The sequence below is a fragment of the Biomphalaria glabrata genome, chromosome 7 (genome assembly GCF_947242115.1).
Source record: "Biomphalaria glabrata chromosome 7, xgBioGlab47.1, whole genome shotgun sequence".
Lineage (NCBI taxonomy): Eukaryota > Metazoa > Mollusca > Gastropoda > Planorbidae > Biomphalaria > Biomphalaria glabrata.
In genome coordinates this window covers 10,731,797-10,751,947 of record NC_074717.1, presented here as the reverse complement: position 1 = coordinate 10,751,947, position 20,151 = coordinate 10,731,797, and the positions used below count along the sequence as shown (strand labels likewise).

At 36.3% G+C, this 20,151-nt stretch overlaps 7 non-coding genes and 1 pseudogene across 7 annotated transcripts; all 8 read left to right on the top strand.

The window, feature by feature from the left end:
* Positions 1-169: 169 nt before the first annotated feature.
* Positions 170-362, top strand: LOC129927541 (U2 spliceosomal RNA). Its single transcript, XR_008779147.1, has one exon. It is a non-coding gene; the product is annotated as a U2 spliceosomal RNA (small nuclear RNA).
* Positions 363-2,276: 1,914 nt separating this feature from the next.
* On the top strand, positions 2,277-2,469 carry LOC129927549 (U2 spliceosomal RNA). The gene has a single exon (XR_008779155.1). It is a non-coding gene; the product is annotated as a U2 spliceosomal RNA (small nuclear RNA).
* Positions 2,470-4,383: 1,914 nt separating this feature from the next.
* Positions 4,384-4,576, top strand: LOC129927540 (U2 spliceosomal RNA). The gene has a single exon (XR_008779146.1). It is a non-coding gene; the product is annotated as a U2 spliceosomal RNA (small nuclear RNA).
* Positions 4,577-6,490: 1,914 nt separating this feature from the next.
* On the top strand, positions 6,491-6,683 carry LOC129927539 (U2 spliceosomal RNA). Its single transcript, XR_008779145.1, has one exon. It is a non-coding gene; the product is annotated as a U2 spliceosomal RNA (small nuclear RNA).
* Positions 6,684-8,597: 1,914 nt separating this feature from the next.
* Positions 8,598-8,790, top strand: LOC129927538 (U2 spliceosomal RNA). The gene has a single exon (XR_008779144.1). It is a non-coding gene; the product is annotated as a U2 spliceosomal RNA (small nuclear RNA).
* A 1,914-nt stretch (positions 8,791-10,704) lies between these two features.
* Positions 10,705-10,897, top strand: LOC129927537 (U2 spliceosomal RNA). Its single transcript, XR_008779143.1, has one exon. It is a non-coding gene; the product is annotated as a U2 spliceosomal RNA (small nuclear RNA).
* A 1,914-nt stretch (positions 10,898-12,811) lies between these two features.
* LOC129927535 (U2 spliceosomal RNA) lies at positions 12,812-13,004 on the top strand. Its single transcript, XR_008779141.1, has one exon. It is a non-coding gene; the product is annotated as a U2 spliceosomal RNA (small nuclear RNA).
* A 1,914-nt stretch (positions 13,005-14,918) lies between these two features.
* On the top strand, positions 14,919-15,017 carry LOC129927559 (U2 spliceosomal RNA; annotated as a pseudogene).
* The last annotated feature ends 5,134 nt before the right edge of the window (positions 15,018-20,151 follow it).

Here is a 20,151-nt window from a genome sequence, read left to right as displayed (position 1 = left end):
GGTAATATTAACCGGTGGCACCGCAAGCAGGCCACGTGCTAGAAATCCATGGTCACGTGGAAAATGCAATTTTTGTCCGAAAGGTCAGCTCTATTTTTAAATGGTACCCGTTCGCCGATTTTGAGTACATTTTCTGGCGAGAGTGCCGCATTTTGACCATATCCCCTGTATCGCTTCTCGGCCTTTTGGCTAAGATCAAAGTGTAGTATCTGTTCTTATCAGCTTAATATCTGATACGTGGCTCATTGAGTCACTACGATATTAAACTGATTTTTGGAACTAGGCGAGATGTCCGGGGCTTGCTCCGCTCTCGCCACGGGTCGACCCGGTATTGCAGTCCTTCCGGGAATGGCCCAACTCAATTTCAATAAATGGTACGATTGGTAGTTCAGCCTATCTCCTTTCACTCCTAGTTCTCTTTTTCTTCCTTCCTTGCTTCCTTGCTTCCTTCCTTCTACACTTGTGTAGCAATATTCTCCCTTGTAGCACAATCTGTCATGCTAATTACTCTAATTATTATTTCTATTATAATTGTCATTATAATAATTATTTTCATTATAATTATAATAACAATAAGTATTACCGTTGTAATTATAATTACAATTATTGTCATCATTATCATTATTATTATCATTATTATTATTATTATTATTATTATTATTATTATAAAAAATAGTTATACTTATTGTTATAATAATAATAATTGTTTCAATTTTAATATTTATAATGATGATTATAATAATACTTATAATAATTTTTAATAATAATACTTATAATAATTTTTAATAACAATACTTATAATAATAATAATAATAATAAAAACAATAATAATTTTTAATAATGGCAGTTATAATAGTAATTTCTTGTCTTTCTATTCATTGTAAATCTATATGCTTTATTTATTATTTAGCAATTTATTTATACATATATTTATATAAAGTTTATATTGGGCTAGCTATGATTTTTTATTTATTTTATTTTTTCCTTTATTCAAATGTTTATGTATTTTTTATTCAGTGTATTGATTCAAGAACAGATGAAAATGTTATTGCGATTGTCGCAAACCTCTTTGAAAGCTACTGTGTAAATTCTGTGGATTATAAAAATAACATTCATACTCATCAGTTGTGAACAGTGGATTTACTACGAACTTCAAATGGCTGCCTGCGACGAGCTAGCTGATCATACGTAAGTAGCAGTATTTTTATATCTTTCATTTCTTTCTCTTTTTTTTTTTCTTTCAGTTACTTTCTTTTTTTTTTTTTTTAAATAGCTAGCTAGCCCCACGTTCACCCACCTCAATACTCGGCTATTCACAATTTTCTCGCGCAATGCCTGCAAACGATTCTCAAGGTCAGTGTATCAATGTAGGTCCAGACTAAGAATGACATGGGCGCAAAATGTTCCTGAACATTAATTTATATAAATCAAATGTATTAAAACTCTTTAAAGAATAGGGCCATACCATACCTGTGGAAGCTACTTAAATAGTCTGTTCGTGAAAAATATTTTCTAGACCAAATTTGATTTTTTTAAAAAAAATTTTCTAAATTTTTTTTTTTTTTTTGTGGGGTAAAATTTTTCACCCCCTTTACGCTTCGCTAAAAGCACGGCACAGCACAGCTTGGCACAGCAAAGGAAGGTTCTCCATTTTCAAATTTGGACGGGTGTTGGCAATTCTGTCCGAAGGCGGAAAAAAAGTGTCCCTGTTCGAACTCGCGGACAGGTAGGGATGATGCTTTAAGGTCACCAAGCGACTTGGCAGCCTGTCTGTCTGTGCCGATTGAACGAGGCTCCTTTGAAGTAGCGGCTGGACCTTGTCCATTTAGCGGCTTGTCCGGTAGTTATGTCGTCTTCATGTTAAAAAAGGGAAGATTGGCTGGCTGAGTCCTACCTGCACCTGGGACGTTGTTGTTTGCTGTTTTATTGCGCACATGTATTTTGTTTGTTTGTTTGGTTGCGGTGTGGTCAAAGGGAAGCAACACTTGATTAATAGGAGAAAATCTATTAATAGCCATATCAGTGGCAGCAACGGCATAAAATTTGTTTATTTGTAATGCTAAGGGCATCACGTTTCGCTGGCTAACTCTCGCAGTGAAACACTTTGGGTAATATTAACCGGTGGCACCGCAAGCAGGCCACGTGCTAGAAATCCATGGTCACGTGGAAAATGCAATTTTTGTCCGAAAGGTCAGCTCTATTTTTAAATGGTACCCGTTCGCCGATTTTGAGTACATTTTCTGGCGAGAGTGCCGCATTTTGACCATATCCCCTGTATCGCTTCTCGACCTTTTGGCTAAGATCAAAGTGTAGTATCTGTTCTTATCAGCTTAATATCTGATACGTGGCTCATTGAGTCACTACGATATTAAACTGATTTTTGGAACTAGGCGAGATGTCCGGGGCTTGCTCCGCTCTCGCCACGGGTCGACCCGGTATTGCAGTCCTTCCGGGAATGGCCCAACTCAATTTCAATAAATGGTACGATTGGTAGTTCAGCCTATCTCCTTTCACTCCTAGTTCTCTTTTTCTTCCTTCCTTGCTTCCTTGCTTCCTTCCTTCTACACTTGTGTAGCAATATTCTCCCTTGTAGCACAATCTGTCATGCTAATTACTCTAATTATTATTTCTATTATAATTGTCATTATAATAATTATTTTCATTATAATTATAATAACAATAAGTATTACCGTTGTAATTATAATTACAATTATTGTCATCATTATCATTATTATTATCATTATTATTATTATTATTATTATTATTATTATTATAAAAAATAGTTATACTTATTGTTATAATAATAATAATTGTTTCAATTTTAATATTTATAATGATGATTATAATAATACTTATAATAATTTTTAATAATAATACTTATAATAATTTTTAATAACAATACTTATAATAATAATAATAATAATAAAAACAATAATAATTTTTAATAATGGCAGTTATAATAGTAATTTCTTGTCTTTCTATTCATTGTAAATCTATATGCTTTATTTATTATTTAGCAATTTATTTATACATATATTTATATAAAGTTTATATTGGGCTAGCTATGATTTTTTATTTATTTTATTTTTTCCTTTATTCAAATGTTTATGTATTTTTTATTCAGTGTATTGATTCAAGAACAGATGAAAATGTTATTGCGATTGTCGCAAACCTCTTTGAAAGCTACTGTGTAAATTCTGTGGATTATAAAAATAACATTCATACTCATCAGTTGTGAACAGTGGATTTACTACGAACTTCAAATGGCTGCCTGCGACGAGCTAGCTGATCATACGTAAGTAGCAGTATTTTTATATCTTTCATTTCTTTCTCTTTTTTTTTTTCTTTCAGTTACTTTCTTTTTTTTTTTTTTTAAATAGCTAGCTAGCCCCACGTTCACCCACCTCAATACTCGGCTATTCACAATTTTCTCGCGCAATGCCTGCAAACGATTCTCAAGGTCAGTGTATCAATGTAGGTCCAGACTAAGAATGACATGGGCGCAAAATGTTCCTGAACATTAATTTATATAAATCAAATGTATTAAAACTCTTTAAAGAATAGGGCCATACCATACCTGTGGAAGCTACTTAAATAGTCTGTTCGTGAAAAATATTTTCTAGACCAAATTTGATTTTTTTAAAAAAAATTTTCTAAATTTTTTTTTTTTTTTTGTGGGGTAAAATTTTTCACCCCCTTTACGCTTCGCTAAAAGCACGGCACAGCACAGCTTGGCACAGCAAAGGAAGGTTCTCCATTTTCAAATTTGGACGGGTGTTGGCAATTCTGTCCGAAGGCGGAAAAAAAGTGTCCCTGTTCGAACTCGCGGACAGGTAGGGATGATGCTTTAAGGTCACCAAGCGACTTGGCAGCCTGTCTGTCTGTGCCGATTGAACGAGGCTCCTTTGAAGTAGCGGCTGGACCTTGTCCATTTAGCGGCTTGTCCGGTAGTTATGTCGTCTTCATGTTAAAAAAGGGAAGATTGGCTGGCTGAGTCCTACCTGCACCTGGGACGTTGTTGTTTGCTGTTTTATTGCGCACATGTATTTTGTTTGTTTGTTTGGTTGCGGTGTGGTCAAAGGGAAGCAACACTTGATTAATAGGAGAAAATCTATTAATAGCCATATCAGTGGCAGCAACGGCATAAAATTTGTTTATTTGTAATGCTAAGGGCATCACGTTTCGCTGGCTAACTCTCGCAGTGAAACACTTTGGGTAATATTAACCGGTGGCACCGCAAGCAGGCCACGTGCTAGAAATCCATGGTCACGTGGAAAATGCAATTTTTGTCCGAAAGGTCAGCTCTATTTTTAAATGGTACCCGTTCGCCGATTTTGAGTACATTTTCTGGCGAGAGTGCCGCATTTTGACCATATCCCCTGTATCGCTTCTCGGCCTTTTGGCTAAGATCAAAGTGTAGTATCTGTTCTTATCAGCTTAATATCTGATACGTGGCTCATTGAGTCACTACGATATTAAACTGATTTTTGGAACTAGGCGAGATGTCCGGGGCTTGCTCCGCTCTCGCCACGGGTCGACCCGGTATTGCAGTCCTTCCGGGAATGGCCCAACTCAATTTCAATAAATGGTACGATTGGTAGTTCAGCCTATCTCCTTTCACTCCTAGTTCTCTTTTTCTTCCTTCCTTGCTTCCTTGCTTCCTTCCTTCTACACTTGTGTAGCAATATTCTCCCTTGTAGCACAATCTGTCATGCTAATTACTCTAATTATTATTTCTATTATAATTGTCATTATAATAATTATTTTCATTATAATTATAATAACAATAAGTATTACCGTTGTAATTATAATTACAATTATTGTCATCATTATCATTATTATTATCATTATTATTATTATTATTATTATTATTATTATTATAAAAAATAGTTATACTTATTGTTATAATAATAATAATTGTTTCAATTTTAATATTTATAATGATGATTATAATAATACTTATAATAATTTTTAATAATAATACTTATAATAATTTTTAATAACAATACTTATAATAATAATAATAATAATAAAAACAATAATAATTTTTAATAATGGCAGTTATAATAGTAATTTCTTGTCTTTCTATTCATTGTAAATCTATATGCTTTATTTATTATTTAGCAATTTATTTATACATATATTTATATAAAGTTTATATTGGGCTAGCTATGATTTTTTATTTATTTTATTTTTTCCTTTATTCAAATGTTTATGTATTTTTTATTCAGTGTATTGATTCAAGAACAGATGAAAATGTTATTGCGATTGTCGCAAACCTCTTTGAAAGCTACTGTGTAAATTCTGTGGATTATAAAAATAACATTCATACTCATCAGTTGTGAACAGTGGATTTACTACGAACTTCAAATGGCTGCCTGCGACGAGCTAGCTGATCATACGTAAGTAGCAGTATTTTTATATCTTTCATTTCTTTCTCTTTTTTTTTTTCTTTCAGTTACTTTCTTTTTTTTTTTTTTTAAATAGCTAGCTAGCCCCACGTTCACCCACCTCAATACTCGGCTATTCACAATTTTCTCGCGCAATGCCTGCAAACGATTCTCAAGGTCAGTGTATCAATGTAGGTCCAGACTAAGAATGACATGGGCGCAAAATGTTCCTGAACATTAATTTATATAAATCAAATGTATTAAAACTCTTTAAAGAATAGGGCCATACCATACCTGTGGAAGCTACTTAAATAGTCTGTTCGTGAAAAATATTTTCTAGACCAAATTTGATTTTTTTAAAAAAAATTTTCTAAATTTTTTTTTTTTTTTTGTGGGGTAAAATTTTTCACCCCCTTTACGCTTCGCTAAAAGCACGGCACAGCACAGCTTGGCACAGCAAAGGAAGGTTCTCCATTTTCAAATTTGGACGGGTGTTGGCAATTCTGTCCGAAGGCGGAAAAAAAGTGTCCCTGTTCGAACTCGCGGACAGGTAGGGATGATGCTTTAAGGTCACCAAGCGACTTGGCAGCCTGTCTGTCTGTGCCGATTGAACGAGGCTCCTTTGAAGTAGCGGCTGGACCTTGTCCATTTAGCGGCTTGTCCGGTAGTTATGTCGTCTTCATGTTAAAAAAGGGAAGATTGGCTGGCTGAGTCCTACCTGCACCTGGGACGTTGTTGTTTGCTGTTTTATTGCGCACATGTATTTTGTTTGTTTGTTTGGTTGCGGTGTGGTCAAAGGGAAGCAACACTTGATTAATAGGAGAAAATCTATTAATAGCCATATCAGTGGCAGCAACGGCATAAAATTTGTTTATTTGTAATGCTAAGGGCATCACGTTTCGCTGGCTAACTCTCGCAGTGAAACACTTTGGGTAATATTAACCGGTGGCACCGCAAGCAGGCCACGTGCTAGAAATCCATGGTCACGTGGAAAATGCAATTTTTGTCCGAAAGGTCAGCTCTATTTTTAAATGGTACCCGTTCGCCGATTTTGAGTACATTTTCTGGCGAGAGTGCCGCATTTTGACCATATCCCCTGTATCGCTTCTCGGCCTTTTGGCTAAGATCAAAGTGTAGTATCTGTTCTTATCAGCTTAATATCTGATACGTGGCTCATTGAGTCACTACGATATTAAACTGATTTTTGGAACTAGGCGAGATGTCCGGGGCTTGCTCCGCTCTCGCCACGGGTCGACCCGGTATTGCAGTCCTTCCGGGAATGGCCCAACTCAATTTCAATAAATGGTACGATTGGTAGTTCAGCCTATCTCCTTTCACTCCTAGTTCTCTTTTTCTTCCTTCCTTGCTTCCTTGCTTCCTTCCTTCTACACTTGTGTAGCAATATTCTCCCTTGTAGCACAATCTGTCATGCTAATTACTCTAATTATTATTTCTATTATAATTGTCATTATAATAATTATTTTCATTATAATTATAATAACAATAAGTATTACCGTTGTAATTATAATTACAATTATTGTCATCATTATCATTATTATTATCATTATTATTATTATTATTATTATTATTATTATTATAAAAAATAGTTATACTTATTGTTATAATAATAATAATTGTTTCAATTTTAATATTTATAATGATGATTATAATAATACTTATAATAATTTTTAATAATAATACTTATAATAATTTTTAATAACAATACTTATAATAATAATAATAATAATAAAAACAATAATAATTTTTAATAATGGCAGTTATAATAGTAATTTCTTGTCTTTCTATTCATTGTAAATCTATATGCTTTATTTATTATTTAGCAATTTATTTATACATATATTTATATAAAGTTTATATTGGGCTAGCTATGATTTTTTATTTATTTTATTTTTTCCTTTATTCAAATGTTTATGTATTTTTTATTCAGTGTATTGATTCAAGAACAGATGAAAATGTTATTGCGATTGTCGCAAACCTCTTTGAAAGCTACTGTGTAAATTCTGTGGATTATAAAAATAACATTCATACTCATCAGTTGTGAACAGTGGATTTACTACGAACTTCAAATGGCTGCCTGCGACGAGCTAGCTGATCATACGTAAGTAGCAGTATTTTTATATCTTTCATTTCTTTCTCTTTTTTTTTTTCTTTCAGTTACTTTCTTTTTTTTTTTTTTTAAATAGCTAGCTAGCCCCACGTTCACCCACCTCAATACTCGGCTATTCACAATTTTCTCGCGCAATGCCTGCAAACGATTCTCAAGGTCAGTGTATCAATGTAGGTCCAGACTAAGAATGACATGGGCGCAAAATGTTCCTGAACATTAATTTATATAAATCAAATGTATTAAAACTCTTTAAAGAATAGGGCCATACCATACCTGTGGAAGCTACTTAAATAGTCTGTTCGTGAAAAATATTTTCTAGACCAAATTTGATTTTTTTAAAAAAAATTTTCTAAATTTTTTTTTTTTTTTTGTGGGGTAAAATTTTTCACCCCCTTTACGCTTCGCTAAAAGCACGGCACAGCACAGCTTGGCACAGCAAAGGAAGGTTCTCCATTTTCAAATTTGGACGGGTGTTGGCAATTCTGTCCGAAGGCGGAAAAAAAGTGTCCCTGTTCGAACTCGCGGACAGGTAGGGATGATGCTTTAAGGTCACCAAGCGACTTGGCAGCCTGTCTGTCTGTGCCGATTGAACGAGGCTCCTTTGAAGTAGCGGCTGGACCTTGTCCATTTAGCGGCTTGTCCGGTAGTTATGTCGTCTTCATGTTAAAAAAGGGAAGATTGGCTGGCTGAGTCCTACCTGCACCTGGGACGTTGTTGTTTGCTGTTTTATTGCGCACATGTATTTTGTTTGTTTGTTTGGTTGCGGTGTGGTCAAAGGGAAGCAACACTTGATTAATAGGAGAAAATCTATTAATAGCCATATCAGTGGCAGCAACGGCATAAAATTTGTTTATTTGTAATGCTAAGGGCATCACGTTTCGCTGGCTAACTCTCGCAGTGAAACACTTTGGGTAATATTAACCGGTGGCACCGCAAGCAGGCCACGTGCTAGAAATCCATGGTCACGTGGAAAATGCAATTTTTGTCCGAAAGGTCAGCTCTATTTTTAAATGGTACCCGTTCGCCGATTTTGAGTACATTTTCTGGCGAGAGTGCCGCATTTTGACCATATCCCCTGTATCGCTTCTCGGCCTTTTGGCTAAGATCAAAGTGTAGTATCTGTTCTTATCAGCTTAATATCTGATACGTGGCTCATTGAGTCACTACGATATTAAACTGATTTTTGGAACTAGGCGAGATGTCCGGGGCTTGCTCCGCTCTCGCCACGGGTCGACCCGGTATTGCAGTCCTTCCGGGAATGGCCCAACTCAATTTCAATAAATGGTACGATTGGTAGTTCAGCCTATCTCCTTTCACTCCTAGTTCTCTTTTTCTTCCTTCCTTGCTTCCTTGCTTCCTTCCTTCTACACTTGTGTAGCAATATTCTCCCTTGTAGCACAATCTGTCATGCTAATTACTCTAATTATTATTTCTATTATAATTGTCATTATAATAATTATTTTCATTATAATTATAATAACAATAAGTATTACCGTTGTAATTATAATTACAATTATTGTCATCATTATCATTATTATTATCATTATTATTATTATTATTATTATTATTATTATTATAAAAAATAGTTATACTTATTGTTATAATAATAATAATTGTTTCAATTTTAATATTTATAATGATGATTATAATAATACTTATAATAATTTTTAATAATAATACTTATAATAATTTTTAATAACAATACTTATAATAATAATAATAATAATAAAAACAATAATAATTTTTAATAATGGCAGTTATAATAGTAATTTCTTGTCTTTCTATTCATTGTAAATCTATATGCTTTATTTATTATTTAGCAATTTATTTATACATATATTTATATAAAGTTTATATTGGGCTAGCTATGATTTTTTATTTATTTTATTTTTTCCTTTATTCAAATGTTTATGTATTTTTTATTCAGTGTATTGATTCAAGAACAGATGAAAATGTTATTGCGATTGTCGCAAACCTCTTTGAAAGCTACTGTGTAAATTCTGTGGATTATAAAAATAACATTCATACTCATCAGTTGTGAACAGTGGATTTACTACGAACTTCAAATGGCTGCCTGCGACGAGCTAGCTGATCATACGTAAGTAGCAGTATTTTTATATCTTTCATTTCTTTCTCTTTTTTTTTTTCTTTCAGTTACTTTCTTTTTTTTTTTTTTTAAATAGCTAGCTAGCCCCACGTTCACCCACCTCAATACTCGGCTATTCACAATTTTCTCGCGCAATGCCTGCAAACGATTCTCAAGGTCAGTGTATCAATGTAGGTCCAGACTAAGAATGACATGGGCGCAAAATGTTCCTGAACATTAATTTATATAAATCAAATGTATTAAAACTCTTTAAAGAATAGGGCCATACCATACCTGTGGAAGCTACTTAAATAGTCTGTTCGTGAAAAATATTTTCTAGACCAAATTTGATTTTTTTAAAAAAAATTTTCTAAATTTTTTTTTTTTTTTTGTGGGGTAAAATTTTTCACCCCCTTTACGCTTCGCTAAAAGCACGGCACAGCACAGCTTGGCACAGCAAAGGAAGGTTCTCCATTTTCAAATTTGGACGGGTGTTGGCAATTCTGTCCGAAGGCGGAAAAAAAGTGTCCCTGTTCGAACTCGCGGACAGGTAGGGATGATGCTTTAAGGTCACCAAGCGACTTGGCAGCCTGTCTGTCTGTGCCGATTGAACGAGGCTCCTTTGAAGTAGCGGCTGGACCTTGTCCATTTAGCGGCTTGTCCGGTAGTTATGTCGTCTTCATGTTAAAAAAGGGAAGATTGGCTGGCTGAGTCCTACCTGCACCTGGGACGTTGTTGTTTGCTGTTTTATTGCGCACATGTATTTTGTTTGTTTGTTTGGTTGCGGTGTGGTCAAAGGGAAGCAACACTTGATTAATAGGAGAAAATCTATTAATAGCCATATCAGTGGCAGCAACGGCATAAAATTTGTTTATTTGTAATGCTAAGGGCATCACGTTTCGCTGGCTAACTCTCGCAGTGAAACACTTTGGGTAATATTAACCGGTGGCACCGCAAGCAGGCCACGTGCTAGAAATCCATGGTCACGTGGAAAATGCAATTTTTGTCCGAAAGGTCAGCTCTATTTTTAAATGGTACCCGTTCGCCGATTTTGAGTACATTTTCTGGCGAGAGTGCCGCATTTTGACCATATCCCCTGTATCGCTTCTCGGCCTTTTGGCTAAGATCAAAGTGTAGTATCTGTTCTTATCAGCTTAATATCTGATACGTGGCTCATTGAGTCACTACGATATTAAACTGATTTTTGGAACTAGGCGAGATGTCCGGGGCTTGCTCCGCTCTCGCCACGGGTCGACCCGGTATTGCAGTCCTTCCGGGAATGGCCCAACTCAATTTCAATAAATGGTACGATTGGTAGTTCAGCCTATCTCCTTTCACTCCTAGTTCTCTTTTTCTTCCTTCCTTGCTTCCTTGCTTCCTTCCTTCTACACTTGTGTAGCAATATTCTCCCTTGTAGCACAATCTGTCATGCTAATTACTCTAATTATTATTTCTATTATAATTGTCATTATAATAATTATTTTCATTATAATTATAATAACAATAAGTATTACCGTTGTAATTATAATTACAATTATTGTCATCATTATCATTATTATTATCATTATTATTATTATTATTATTATTATTATTATTATAAAAAATAGTTATACTTATTGTTATAATAATAATAATTGTTTCAATTTTAATATTTATAATGATGATTATAATAATACTTATAATAATTTTTAATAATAATACTTATAATAATTTTTAATAACAATACTTATAATAATAATAATAATAATAAAAACAATAATAATTTTTAATAATGGCAGTTATAATAGTAATTTCTTGTCTTTCTATTCATTGTAAATCTATATGCTTTATTTATTATTTAGCAATTTATTTATACATATATTTATATAAAGTTTATATTGGGCTAGCTATGATTTTTTATTTATTTTATTTTTTCCTTTATTCAAATGTTTATGTATTTTTTATTCAGTGTATTGATTCAAGAACAGATGAAAATGTTATTGCGATTGTCGCAAACCTCTTTGAAAGCTACTGTGTAAATTCTGTGGATTATAAAAATAACATTCATACTCATCAGTTGTGAACAGTGGATTTACTACGAACTTCAAATGGCTGCCTGCGACGAGCTAGCTGATCATACGTAAGTAGCAGTATTTTTATATCTTTCATTTCTTTCTCTTTTTTTTTTTCTTTCAGTTACTTTCTTTTTTTTTTTTTTTAAATAGCTAGCTAGCCCCACGTTCACCCACCTCAATACTCGGCTATTCACAATTTTCTCGCGCAATGCCTGCAAACGATTCTCAAGGTCAGTGTATCAATGTAGGTCCAGACTAAGAATGACATGGGCGCAAAATGTTCCTGAACATTAATTTATATAAATCAAATGTATTAAAACTCTTTAAAGAATAGGGCCATACCATACCTGTGGAAGCTACTTAAATAGTCTGTTCGTGAAAAATATTTTCTAGACCAAATTTGATTTTTTTAAAAAAAATTTTCTAAATTTTTTTTTTTTTTTTGTGGGGTAAAATTTTTCACCCCCTTTACGCTTCGCTAAAAGCACGGCACAGCACAGCTTGGCACAGCAAAGGAAGGTTCTCCATTTTCAAATTTGGACGGGTGTTGGCAATTCTGTCCGAAGGCGGAAAAAAAGTGTCCCTGTTCGAACTCGCGGACAGGTAGGGATGATGCTTTAAGGTCACCAAGCGACTTGGCAGCCTGTCTGTCTGTGCCGATTGAACGAGGCTCCTTTGAAGTAGCGGCTGGACCTTGTCCATTTAGCGGCTTGTCCGGTAGTTATGTCGTCTTCATGTTAAAAAAGGGAAGATTGGCTGGCTGAGTCCTACCTGCACCTGGGACGTTGTTGTTTGCTGTTTTATTGCGCACATGTATTTTGTTTGTTTGTTTGGTTGCGGTGTGGTCAAAGGGAAGCAACACTTGATTAATAGGAGAAAATCTATTAATAGCCATATCAGTGGCAGCAACGGCATAAAATTTGTTTATTTGTAATGCTAAGGGCATCACGTTTCGCTGGCTAACTCTCGCAGTGAAACACTTTGGGTAATATTAACCGGTGGCACCGCAAGCAGGCCACGTGCTAGAAATCCATGGTCACGTGGAAAATGCAATTTTTGTCCGAAAGGTCAGCTCTATTTTTAAATGGTACCCGTTCGCCGATTTTGAGTACATTTTCTGGCGAGAGTGCCGCATTTTGACCATATCCCCTGTATCGCTTCTCGGCCTTTTGGCTAAGATCAAAGTGTAGTATCTGTTCTTATCAGCTTAATATCTGATACGTGGCTCATTGAGTCACTACGATATTAAACTGATTTTTGGAACTAGGCGAGATGTCCGGGGCTTGCTCCGCTCTCGCCACGGGTCGACCCGGTATTGCAGTCCTTCCGGGAATGGCCCAACTCAATTTCAATAAATGGTACGATTGGTAGTTCAGCCTATCTCCTTTCACTCCTAGTTCTCTTTTTCTTCCTTCCTTGCTTCCTTGCTTCCTTCCTTCTACACTTGTGTAGCAATATTCTCCCTTGTAGCACAATCTGTCATGCTAATTACTCTAATTATTATTTCTATTATAATTGTCATTATAATAATTATTTTCATTATAATTATAATAACAATAAGTATTACCGTTGTAATTATAATTACAATTATTGTCATCATTATCATTATTATTATCATTATTATTATTATTATTATTATTATTATTATTATAAAAAATAGTTATACTTATTGTTATAATAATAATAATTGTTTCAATTTTAATATTTATAATGATGATTATAATAATACTTATAATAATTTTTAATAATAATACTTATAATAATTTTTAATAACAATACTTATAATAATAATAATAATAATAAAAACAATAATAATTTTTAATAATGGCAGTTATAATAGTAATTTCTTGTCTTTCTATTCATTGTAAATCTATATGCTTTATTTATTATTTAGCAATTTATTTATACATATATTTATATAAAGTTTATATTGGGCTAGCTATGATTTTTTATTTATTTTATTTTTTCCTTTATTCAAATGTTTATGTATTTTTTATTCAGTGTATTGATTCAAGAACAGATGAAAATGTTATTGCGATTGTCGCAAACCTCTTTGAAAGCTACTGTGTAAATTCTGTGGATTATAAAAATAACATTCATACTCATCAGTTGTGAACAGTGGATTTACTACGAACTTCAAATGGCTGCCTGCGACGAGCTAGCTGATCATACGTAAGTAGCAGTATTTTTATATCTTTCATTTCTTTCTCTTTTTTTTTTTCTTTCAGTTACTTTCTTTTTTTTTTTTTTTAAATAGCTAGCTAGCCCCACGTTCACCCACCTCAATACTCGGCTATTCACAATTTTCTCGCGCAATGCCTGCAAACGATTCTCAAGGTCAGTGTATCAATGTAGGTCCAGACTAAGAATGACATGGGCGCAAAATGTTCCTGAACATTAATTTATATAAATCAAATGTATTAAAACTCTTTAAAGAATAGGGCCATACCATACCTGTGGAAGCTACTTAAATAGTCTGTTCGTGAAAAATATTTTCTAGACCAAATTTGATTTTTTTAAAAAAAATTTTCTAAATTTTTTTTTTTTTTTTGTGGGGTAAAATTTTTCACCCCCTTTACGCTTCGCTAAAAGCACGGCACAGCACAGCTTGGCACAGCAAAGGAAGGTTCTCCATTTTCAAATTTGGACGGGTGTTGGCAATTCTGTCCGAAGGCGGAAAAAAAGTGTCCCTGTTCGAACTCGCGGACAGGTAGGGATGATGCTTTAAGGTCACCAAGCGACTTGGCAGCCTGTCTGTCTGTGCCGATTGAACGAGGCTCCTTTGAAGTAGCGGCTGGACCTTGTCCATTTAGCGGCTTGTCCGGTAGTTATGTCGTCTTCATGTTAAAAAAGGGAAGATTGGCTGGCTGAGTCCTACCTGCACCTGGGACGTTGTTGTTTGCTGTTTTATTGCGCACATGTATTTTGTTTGTTTGTTTGGTTGCGGTGTGGTCAAAGGGAAGCAACACTTGATTAATAGGAGAAAATCTATTAATAGCCATATCAGTGGCAGCAACGGCATAAAATTTGTTTATTTGTAATGCTAAGGGCATCACGTTTCGCTGGCTAACTCTCGCAGTGAAACACTTTGGGTAATATTAACCGGTGGCACCGCAAGCAGGCCACGTGCTAGAAATCCATGGTCACGTGGAAAATGCAATTTTTGTCCGAAAGGTCAGCTCTATTTTTAAATGGTACCCGTTCGCCGATTTTGAGTACATTTTCTGGCGAGAGTGCCGCATTTTGACCATATCCCCTGTATCGCTTCTCGGCCTTTTGGCTAAGATCAAAGTGTAGTATCTGTTCTTGATCCAAGCGATTCTGGTGTGTTGGTGACTGCGGCGCTGAAGAGACTCCTCCGGACTTGCAACCTGCGACGAACTCTGCCCTTTTGAGACCCTCAAGTCAACGTGGAACCAGTACGTCACTCAAGTAGACTCCACCTCAAGAGACTCTGCCGTACCAGTTCCAACGTGAGTAGCTCTCAGTAGTTTCGTTTCTAGTTGCGCTCTAGAGGTCTCTTTGCAGCCGTTAAAGCCATACACGCGTACACTTAACCACGTCCAAAAACACAAACATGACCAACTCCTTTTTTGTAGGGAAGGAAGACCTTGAGGGTGGCCTTGTCCATCCCCAAGGAACCCTCCTACTTAAAATTAGCGGGCCCACCGCTAATAAGGCGTGCGCGGCAACTCTGTTGCGAAGCCTCTCCCTGACCCCCAGAGATGCAGAAGCATTATATAGATTCGAAAACCCTTTCATTTGGTATCTCAAAACCAATGAAACAATGAAGACTCAACTGCTCAACAAGCAGTTTGGGTCTACCCAAGGCACCTTAATAAAGGTGCAGACACTGGAGGAAGACATCACCAAAGTCACCCTCCACTGGCTCTCCACCAAAATTACTAAGAAAAAAGTGGAGGAAATATTCCGTAGTTTTGCGGAACCAAACACAGAAGTCCGAACACAACAAATCACAAGTTCACCGGACAAATGGGTAGGGTACATCAAACCCAAACCCAACACAACCCTCCCCCATTACATAGCACTTCGCTATGAAGGGGACCCTAGGTCCTACAACATCTTAGTCACCGTTCCAGGACGGAGACAACAATGCTGGTCGTGTGGACTTGACACACACTGGCCAAACCAATGTCCACAAAAAAAACAAACATATGCAAACAAAGTTAAAAATGCACTAACAACCAACACCACACACAACACAACACACCAACAAACTACACAGCACCACGCCAACACCAATACCAATCCCACTACAACACAACCCAAAAAAACCTTGTTGGCCACTCCCACAGGAGAGGAAGATGATGGTTTCACCCTAGTCACTAGCAAGAAAAACAAGACAAAGCATACAAACGACATAATCCAAAGCACACAGCAAACCAAATCAGCACCGTGCTCTCCACAGAAAACAATCCGCAATAAACGTGAAAGAGCGCCACCAACTCCACCCTCCCCATCACACACTAGACACACACCCGAAACAACAAAGACAGAGCCAACAGACAACACACCCAAGCGACTACACTTCACAATTGCAGATCTTTTAGATATCTCAACACCACCAGTCCTTGTGATAGACGAGGACGCACAAGAATAATAATTTAAAAACAAAACAAAACAAAACAAAAAAAAAAAAAAAAAAAAAAAAAAAAAAAAAAAAAAACACTTTCCACAACAAAAATGGCAGACATAACTATAATAACACTTAACATACACAGTTTGAAAAACAAACAGAAATACATTGTACACCTAACCCAGAAATACAAACCAGACTTTGTATTTCTACAGGAAACCAACATTAACACACAACACATCGCACAGAAATACACAGCAGACATGGGTTATAAAAACGCAATATTTAGCTTAGGTACATACGCTAGAGGGGTAGCAATCATACAGACATCAGAAAAATTCAACATGACACACACATACACTGACAGGGAGGGAAGACTAGCGATAGCCAGAGTAGAAACAGAAGCACACCAATACACACTAGTTAACATCTACGGCCCAACCAAAAATACAGACAAACCACCCTTCTTCGAGCGACTCGAAGAGTTACTACACACTACATACAAGCAGGACAACATAATACTCGGGGGGGACTTCAATTTCACCCACAACGAACTAGACAGACAACACACACAAAGCAATAGCACACATCCAGGCCATTGGCTGGACAAAACAATAAACCTCTTTCAACTCAGAGATGCCTACCGCGTCCTGGACCCACGTGGGCGGGAAACAACACTAGCACACGTGTCCAGTCAGGCAACATCCCGCCTAGACCGGTTCTACGTGCCCATAAATGGTCAGGTTGAAAAACTATTACACATCGGTGAAACACTAGATTTCACCGACCACAAAGCAGTACTAATCAACATCAATACTCTAGGTGGAAAACAGAAAACATACACAAAATCACCACACTGGAAACTCAACAACTCACTTTTAACAGACACAAATTACCTTAAAAACATTACAACTTTAATACAAAACACTTTTGACACAACAGACCCTAACACTAATACAGAAGACCTTTGGGCACTACTTAAACGAAGCATAAAACAACAAACAATAATAATAGCCACTCAAAACAACAAACAGCGCACACAAAAAGAAAAACACCTAAAAGAAAAACTCCAAACACTACAAGAAGACTCAATCGACATCGAGACAACACAACAAGAACTACAAACATTATTAGACTACAAATACACAGGGGCACAAAAAAGATGCAGACAAAGAAACATAACAGAAGGGCCAAACAAAGTCTTCCTAACCATAGAACAGAATATACAGAGAAAACGCAACATAGATAAAATAACAGACACACTAGGCAACACACATGAAGACAACAGAAATATAGCGGAGGCATTCAAACAACACTTCCAAAGCATTTACACGAAAGAAAACACAGACACAGAGGCACAGAACGAAACACTAATTTTCTGCAAACAACTAGAAGAAGAAGACAAAGCCACAATAGACACACTACTCACACTACACGACATAGAAAAAGCAGTAAACAGTCTTCAAAATGACAAAACACCCGGACCAGACGGCCTAACAGCAGAATTCTACAAAACCTTTCTGCCCCTTATAGGCCCGATCCTCTTAACAATATTTAACAACACACAAGAAAATGGCAAACTCCCACATCTCTTCAGTGAGGCTTACATCACGGTACTAGAGAAAGACAAAAATAACCCAACATCACTAAACAACTACAGACCCATCTCCCTGCTTAACACAGACTACAAAATCCTAGCCAAAACACTAGCGAACAAACTACAACCACACCTCCACACTTTATTACACCCAAACCAACACTGCAGCACACCAGGAAGAAACATAGACACAATGAATCACCGCATACGAGACATTATAACATACTCAGACATAAAAAACACACCACTAGCACTGCTGACCATAGATCAGGAGAAGGCATTCGATAGAGTGGACCACACTTTTCTATTCAAAATTCTTGAAAAGAACAACATAGGAGACAAAATAATAAAGTGGATTAAGCTAATGTACGCTGACCCACAGAGCAGCGTACTAGTGAACCACACCTTGTCTGACCCTTTCCCTGTAGAGCGATCAGTTAGACAGGGCTGCCCCCTCTCCCCCACACTATACACTTTATGTATAGAACCTCTCCTACAAAAGATTAGAGAGGACACAGCAATAAAAGGCCTAGCAGTCCCGGGCGACCAAACCACCATCAAAATACAAGCATACGCAGATGACACCACTTTCCTCATAACACACACAAATGACATAACAAACATAATACAACACTTTAAAAAATACGGCCAAGCCAGTGGTTCCAAAATAAATTTAGGGAAATCCGCCATAATGGGAGTAGGCAAATGGAAACACAGAAAAGATTTCCCCGAAGGCCTTCAAAGCGGAAAGACCCTAAAGATATGCGGGATCACGTGGACGCCAAACCCCTACGCACCACACATCGAAACATGGGATACACTTATCCAAATAGCACAAAAGACACTAGATAAATACAAACACATAGGTATGACAATCTTTGGTAGAGCCCACATATACAACACACTAATACTCCCCAAAGTCATCTATAAAGCTACCACAACAGAACCCCCACCACAGTTCATACAAACACTAAACAAAATCACGCGCAGTTTTATTTTTAAGAACACAATAGCTAACGTAAAACATACAACACTAATACAACACAAACATAACGGCGGTATAGGGCTGCAAGACCTCGCAACTAAGATTCGGGCTCTGAGGCTCAAGTACGTGGGGCAACTGGCCAAGGCGCCGGAACTGAATGGCTTTGCCATCTACCTAATCGGTCTACGTCTCCAGAAGCTGATACCAATGCAGAACACTCACCCACACTACTCAAACACACACACAACACCCTTCCACGAAGCAGTCATTAGGAGCATTAAAGACAACACTGAACACATACACAAAACAACAAAAGAAATATACACAACACTCATACGGCAGCAAGCAACACCCCTTCAAAAACGCATCAAATGGCATAATGGAGACGTAGACTACCATACAGCCTTTAGAAACCTGCACAACAAGCACATCTCTCCGAGGTCACGGGAGGTCGCCTACCGTTTGATCTTCAATATGACCCCGACCTCGGAGAGAAAAGGCACCAAGAAAGAGTGCAAAATGTGCAGGACCGGGGAACTGGAGGACGAGGGGCACCTTTTCTTGAGATGCCCCACCGTCCAAACAGCGAAAAACACCCTGACGAGGCTACTATCTGGTAGCACCGGGGTGCCGGTGGACGTAGACAAGGCCATCACTGTAAACCAATTTCCAGCGGCCAAGAGGAAGGAGACAGACGTCCTTGTCAACGTAATTGCAGCTGCATACAGGCAACTTGTATGGATGACAAGGACAAAAACCTGGAGAGGGGAGCAAAAGAAGACAGCAGAGAGACTGGATGAAGAATTTAGAAACATCATTGATCACAAGATCCAGAAAATATGAGCCCAAAAAGGAAAAACACGGCGACCCGTTTCTGAAACTCTAATAGAATCGAAACTCCAGGGGTGGCACAGGACAAAAGTCATGTGCCCCATTGGAATGTAGATAAAAATTGTGTCAGAACGGGTCAAAGTGCTACCTAAGGGCAGCCATTCCAATGGCGTAAAGAAAGGCTCCCACCTTCTTAAAAAATAAAAATGATGTACATATAATCCCCCCACCCTCCTGTATAAAACCATGTCACATTTTCTATGCTATATATGAAAGTTTTAAAATTTATCACCTTCTTTTTCAATGTAAATATATGTTATTATCTGTAAATACCCTCCATGCTGTATATGTATTCCTAAAATGACACCTTATATTTTTTATGTTATCATATGTAAATAGTATTATATAAAAATTCAAAAAAAAAAAAAAAAAAAAAAAAAAAAAAAAAAAAAAAAAATATATATATATATATATCTATATTGA